This window comes from Panthera uncia, chromosome C2 (genome assembly GCF_023721935.1).
Source record: "Panthera uncia isolate 11264 chromosome C2, Puncia_PCG_1.0, whole genome shotgun sequence".
In the NCBI taxonomy this organism is placed as follows: domain Eukaryota; kingdom Metazoa; phylum Chordata; class Mammalia; order Carnivora; family Felidae; genus Panthera; species Panthera uncia.
In genome coordinates, this window is record NC_064810.1 from 111193440 (window position 1) to 111199734 (window position 6295).

At 40.8% G+C, this 6295-nt stretch overlaps 1 protein-coding gene across 1 annotated transcript in view; it reads right to left on the reverse strand.

Annotated features, from left to right (window-relative positions):
- Positions 1-443: 443 nt before the first annotated feature.
- Positions 444-6295, reverse strand: part of SELENOT (selenoprotein T) — a 35795-nt gene continuing 29943 nt past the window's right edge. Inside the window, exon 7 of the transcript XR_007457540.1 lies at positions 444-1901. The gene's annotated coding sequence lies outside the window, so the exon portion shown is untranslated. The remainder of the gene's footprint in view (positions 1902-6295) is intronic.

The window sequence follows — 6295 nt, forward strand, 5'->3', positions numbered from 1 at the left end:
ACTGGGAGCCTGGAGCCTGCTTCGGATTCTGTGTCTCCCTCTCTCTCTCTGCCCCTCCCCTGCCCACACTGTGTCTCTCTCTCTCTCAAAAGTAAATAAAAACACTAAAAAATCCCCACAACATACAAATACCTATATATACATATTTTATATACACATATTTTTTATATTTATACACACACATGCATGCACAAAACCAGAGGGCCTGGTTCCACGACTAGATTCTAAATTTAAATTGGTCTGGTATGTGGATGGGCTTCAGCCTTTTTTTAATGATTCCCAGCTGATTCTAAAGAACAGCCAAGGTTGATAATGACTGGGTTAGGGCTAAACTAAGCGAGAAAAAAATTTCCTTACAAGCATCATGATCAGCACAGACTTGTGCCTACACTGTGGGTAGTATCAGCAGGACCTATTAGTTCTGTTCTCTCCCTTTGTGCCGGAAAGAAAAATCACCACCTCTACTATGAAGAACTCAGGGACACAGTGGTTGTCTAGGAATTCAGGGACGGAAGAAGCGTTTTTCCTGGTAAAGCATACGGTCTCATGCAGACATCAAACTGACAACCTCAGACTCAAAGAAAATGTGATTTTTTTGTTTGTTTAATCAACTTTTAAAAAGAATCAATGCATCCATTTTAAGTGTAGTGCTATTATATTATCTCCTATATTGCAAGGCTACCTCTTCCTCTGTAATCAATGTGTCTTGTTTTCCACTGGCTGTTTTAAAGACTTTTCTCTTTATTACTGGTTTCCACAAGGTAGAAAAGCAGTAGAAAAAAAAAATCAATGAAACCAAAATTTGGTTCTTTGAAAAGACAGACAAAATTGACAAAACTTTAGCTAGACTAGCCAAGGGAAAAGAGAGAAGGCTCAAATTACTTCAAACAGGAAGAGAGGACATTTACCAAACTTACAGAAATAAAAAGGATTATAAGGGAAAACTACGAACAACTGTATACTAACATCAGGTAGTTTAAATGAAATGGAGAAATTGCCAGGAATACACAAAATGCTGAAACTGACATAAAAGAGGCGCGCCTGGGTGGTTCAGTCAGTTAAGCGTCTGACTTCGGCTCAGGTCATGATCTTGCAATTCAAGAGTTTGAGTCCCACATCAGGCTCTGTGCTGACAGTATGGAGCCTGGAGCCTGCTTTGGATTCTGTCTCCCTCTCTCTCTGCACCTCCCCCAATTGCACTCTGTCTCTCTCTGTCTCTCAAAAATAAATAAACATTAAAAAAATTCAAAAAAGGAAATGGAAAATGGGACTTGGTTTATAATAAGTAAAGAGATCAAATCAGTAATTTTTAACTTTCTACAAAGCTCAGGCCCAAAGAAAAGAGCAGCAATGGTAAATTTTTACCAAACATGCAGAGAAGAATACGAATTCTTCACAAGTTGTTCCAAAAAACAGAAGAGGAACAGACACTTCCTAACCCATTTTATGAGGCCAGTATTACCCTGATAGCCAATTGGACAAAAATTGCACAAGAAAAGAAACTAAAGATCTATGTGGCTTGGAAATACGGATGTAAAAATTCTCAACCAATGCTAGCAAACCGAATCCAGCAACATATAAAAAAGATTATACATCGTGACCAAGTGAAATTTATTCGAAGAATATAAGGTTGGCTTAACATCTGAAAATCAATTAATGTAACAGACAATAACATAGAATAAAGAGAAAATATCATTTTAATAACCGCAGAAAAAACGGGCACTTCCTCACCTTGATAGAGGACATCTCTAGGTACTTCACAGCTAGTATCAGACTTAAAGGTGAAAGACTAGATGCTTTCCACCAAAATCAGGAATATTCAAGGATGTCTGCTCCAGCCAGTTCTAATTATAATCGTATTGGAGGTTCTCTTGAAGGTGATGAAATTACTCTAAAACCGACTGTGATTGGAGGGGATTTAGGGAGGACAAAAATGATCTAAAATTAGGTTGCAATGATAGTTGCACAAGCCTGTAAATATACTAAATAACATCAACTTGTATAGTTTAAATGAGTGAATTGTGTGGCACGTGAATTATATTTCAACAAAACACAGACTTTTGGGAACATTTTTCACCATTATTTCTCAAATATTTTCTTCTCTCTGCCCCAAGACTTTGGTTACTCAAAAATTCTCTCATAATATTGTCCCACAGGTCACTGATGTTCAGTCTTTTGTCTCTTCCTTCAGTTTAGTTTCTTTTGCTGTGTCAAATTCACTGACCTTTTCATCAGTGTCTAATCTTATAAGCTTCTCCAGTGAATTATTCACGTAAGATATTGCATTGTTCCGCTGCTAGAAGTTCTATTTGGTTCCTTTTTTATACATCCAATTTCTCTTGTGATTGTATTCATGTTTTTAAATATTTGAACATGTGTATAAAAACTGCATTGGGGTGTCTGAGTGGCTCAATCGATTAAGCATTTGACTTCAGCTCAGGTCATGATTTCATGGTTCGTGGGTTCAAGCTCCGCATCTGGCTCTGTACTGACAGCTCAGGGCCTGGAGCCTGTTTCAGATTCTGTGTCTCCCTCTCTCTCTCTCTGCCCCTCCCCTGCTCGTTCTCGGTTTCTGTCTCTCAAAAATAAATAAATGGTTAAAAAAAAAAAAAAAAAAACAACAACAACAAAAAAACTGTATGAAAATCTTTGTCTGCTAATTCCATCATGTTAGTCATTTCTGGGTAGCTTCCATTTATCAGTTTTTTCTCCTGGCTATGACTCACGTTTTCCTGAGTCTTTCCACGCGCAGTAATTTTTTTGTTAAATCAGCATCACAAACTCTATATTGGGGATTGTTAAATTTTATTGTTTCCTTTACAGGGCGTTAGGAGCATTCTGTGAGGCAATTAGGTTAATTTTGGATCATGGTGAGCCTTTCAAGGCTTGTTATTAAGCTTATTGGTGTGAGCTGAGGGCAGTCTTTACTCTGGGCTAGTTCAGCCCTACTGCCAAGGGGTAACCTTCTGGAGTCTTGACTGAATGTCCTACATGTATACGTCTCCATTCTAGCAGCTCAGCACATGAATGATTCTCAGCCTTTCTGAGCTCTGGGAATCATGCTCCTACAACCCTCCATTCTTTGTACAGCCTCATGGGGTTTCAGCATTACACTCAAGAGAACTATGGAGACTTCTGGAGGTCTTTCTTCACATAGCTCCCACCTCTGTGGTTTCTTTCCTAAAATTCTAGCCACTTCCTTGAACTCCAATCTGCCTCCTCAGCTTAGTAAAACGACTGCGCTCTGCTTGGGATCTCTGCACGTTGGTCTGGAAAGTGCCTCTGTTACCAACTCAATTGTGTTCCCTCCAACATACTGAAGCCCTAATCCTTAATGTGACTACATTTAGAGGCAGGGCCTTTGGTAAGGTAATTAAATGAGGTCATAGGAGTGGGGCCCTAATCCTATAGGACTGGTTCCCCCCCGCCCCCCGCCCCCCACTTAAAGAGAGAGAGAGTGACAGAGGGAGACAGAGAGAGAATCTCAAGCAGGCTCCATGCTCATTACAGTCTGACATGGGGCTTGATACCACAACCCTGAGCTGAAATCAAGAGTTGGATGCTCAACTGACTGAGTCACCCAGGTGCCCAGGCTGGTGTCCTAAGAAGAGACACACGGTTCTCTTTCTCTCTTTCCATGTGGCCACAGAAGAAAGATTATGTGAGGACACAGTGAGAAGACAGCCATCCACAAGCCAGAAGGGAGGCCTCACCAGGAACCAACCCTGATTGCACTTCGATTTTGGCCTTCTAGTTTCCTAACTGTAAGAACATAAATTTCTGTTTTTTAAGCCACTCAGCCTATGATATTTTGTTATAGCAGACTACGTCAGTACGGCCTCCAAGAGAAAGCCTACGCCATTGTATGTAGTTCCTTGTTATTTCCCTCTTAGGGATCAAGGTCCTGCACTGCCTGCTGTCCAATTTCTGAAAATAGTCATTTCACATATCTCATCTTTCTCTAGTCTATTCAGGAAGGTTCAGTTGCAGTTAATCCCAATTAAATGAATTTCTGAGAAGAGAAAAAGATGGAGAGTCACAACCCCACCATGAGGGACACTTGAGAAATCTTCAGTCACCACCCACTACTCTCCAGGAAAAAAACAAGTACATTATGCCATTTTGATTGGGGTGGGAGTTAGAATCCTAAATGTATCAGGCAGCCCAGCAGAGTCCTAGCAAGATTTCAGACTTCATCAAGATAACACTTCTGGTCCTGTTCATACTTGTATTGACATGGAGTTCTCATTCAGTTCAAGGGAGTAATCAGTTTACTTTCCATCATACAATTTTCCTTGGAATTAATAAGAAAAATTAACCCCCTAAGTGAAGGTCTAGGCTCAGTGTCCTTCCTGAAATCAGTACTCACATGACGTGGACTGTAGATGTTAATTAAGATTATACCCTGGGCTGGGCCACAGAGGGCAAGGATGACGTCTCAGAAAAACAAGAAAGAACAATCACACTAAACCACCAGGCACTTTAATTACAGTGAATTTCATGCTCTCAGGGCAAGAAGGGAGGCTCCTTAGGCAATGAGCAGAAAATAGATACCGAGAGGAATGTAAATGATACCCAAGGGTTAAAAGCTGTATTGTAAACATGAAACTTTAGATTTAAAGGAGGAGAATTCTGAGGGAGTCTAGTTTCAGTGTGATACGGAACCCTAAAGTAAAAGAAAACTCGAATACAAAGGGACTGTAACCACAAAAGCTCACACTGGTTTTTTTAATTGAATAAATTACAGTATATATTTCCAAGGTCAAAGAAGTCTAAAGAGATGCTAAGAGAATGCCAGAATAATGATTTTGTTAGAGCCTCTGGATATTTCTTTCCCCTTCCCAGCCTCCCCTCCATTCCCACCCTGTATCCTCACTACAGCCAGAATCCCTTTTTTAAAAAAATTTATCTAAATTCAAGTTAGTTAACATACAGTGTAATATTGGTTTTAGGAGTAGAATTTAGTGATTCATCTCTTACATAGAACACCCAGTGCTCATCCCAACTGGTGCCCTCTTGTAATGCCCATCGCCCATTTAACCCATCTCCCCACCTATCTTCCCTCCAGCAACCCTCAGCTTGCTCTCTGTATTTGAGAGTCTCTTATGGTTTGCCTCCCCTCTGTTTTTATTTTTCCTTCCCTTCCCCTATGTTCATCTGTTTTATTTCTTAAATTCCACATGAGTGAAATCATATTGGTCTTTCTCTGACTTATTTCACTTAGCAGACTACACTCTAGTTCCATCCATGTTGTTGTAAATGGCAAGATTTCATTCTTTTTGATCGCTGAGCAATATTCCAGTGTGTGTGTATGTGTGTGTATATATACACACACACACACACACACACATACACACATCAGTATATATCTAGTCCTCTTTATCCAGTCACCATATCCTCTTTATCCAGTCATCAGTCGATAATTTCCATAATTTGGCTATTGTTAATAGTGCTACTACAGATATTGGGGTCCACGTGCCCCTTCAAATCAGAATTTTTGTATCCTTTGGATAAATACCTAGTAGTGAAATTGCTAGGTTGTAGGGTAGTTCTACTTTTTTTTTAATGTTTATTTTTGAGAGAGAGAAAGAGACAGATCATGAGCGGGAGAGGGTCAGAGAGAGAGGGAGACACAGAATCTGAAGCAGGCTCCAGGCTCTGAGTTGTCAGCACAGAACCGATGCGGGCTTTGGTGAGTTCACCAACAGTAAGATCATGACCTGTGCCAAAGTTGGTCATTTAACTGACTGAGCCACCCAGGTGCCCTGGTAGTTCTACTTTTGTTTTCCACAGTGGCTGCATCAGTTTGTGGAGAAAGAGAAATACTTTTGCACTGTTGGTGGGAATACAGCCACACTCACTTCTTAAAATCCAGATCTGATCTCACTGCTCACCCACACAAAAACCTTCTGTGGCTATCATCCATAGAACACAGCCCAATTCCTCAGCTCTTAATGCCCTCAATCATCTTTCCCCAACCCACCTTTCCAGCCTATTTCCCACTGTATCATCCCTCGTCCCCTGCCCCTCCTCCATATGCTATGCTCTGGACCCCTTCCCCTACAGGAATTAGCCACAAAGACCCTGTGCCTCTGTGCTTTCTGATCTCTAAAACGCTGTTCCTTCTGTGCCACCCCCCCTCATATCCATGTATTGAAAATTCTATCTTCAAGGGCTTAAATCCAATGTCCCATCCTTCTCTGCTCCGGGGGCCCTCTTGTGAGGCTTCTTGTATCAGGATTTGCCATGTTTAACATTTTTGTGTGTCTTCTGTTCTAAGCTCCCTGAATGGAGA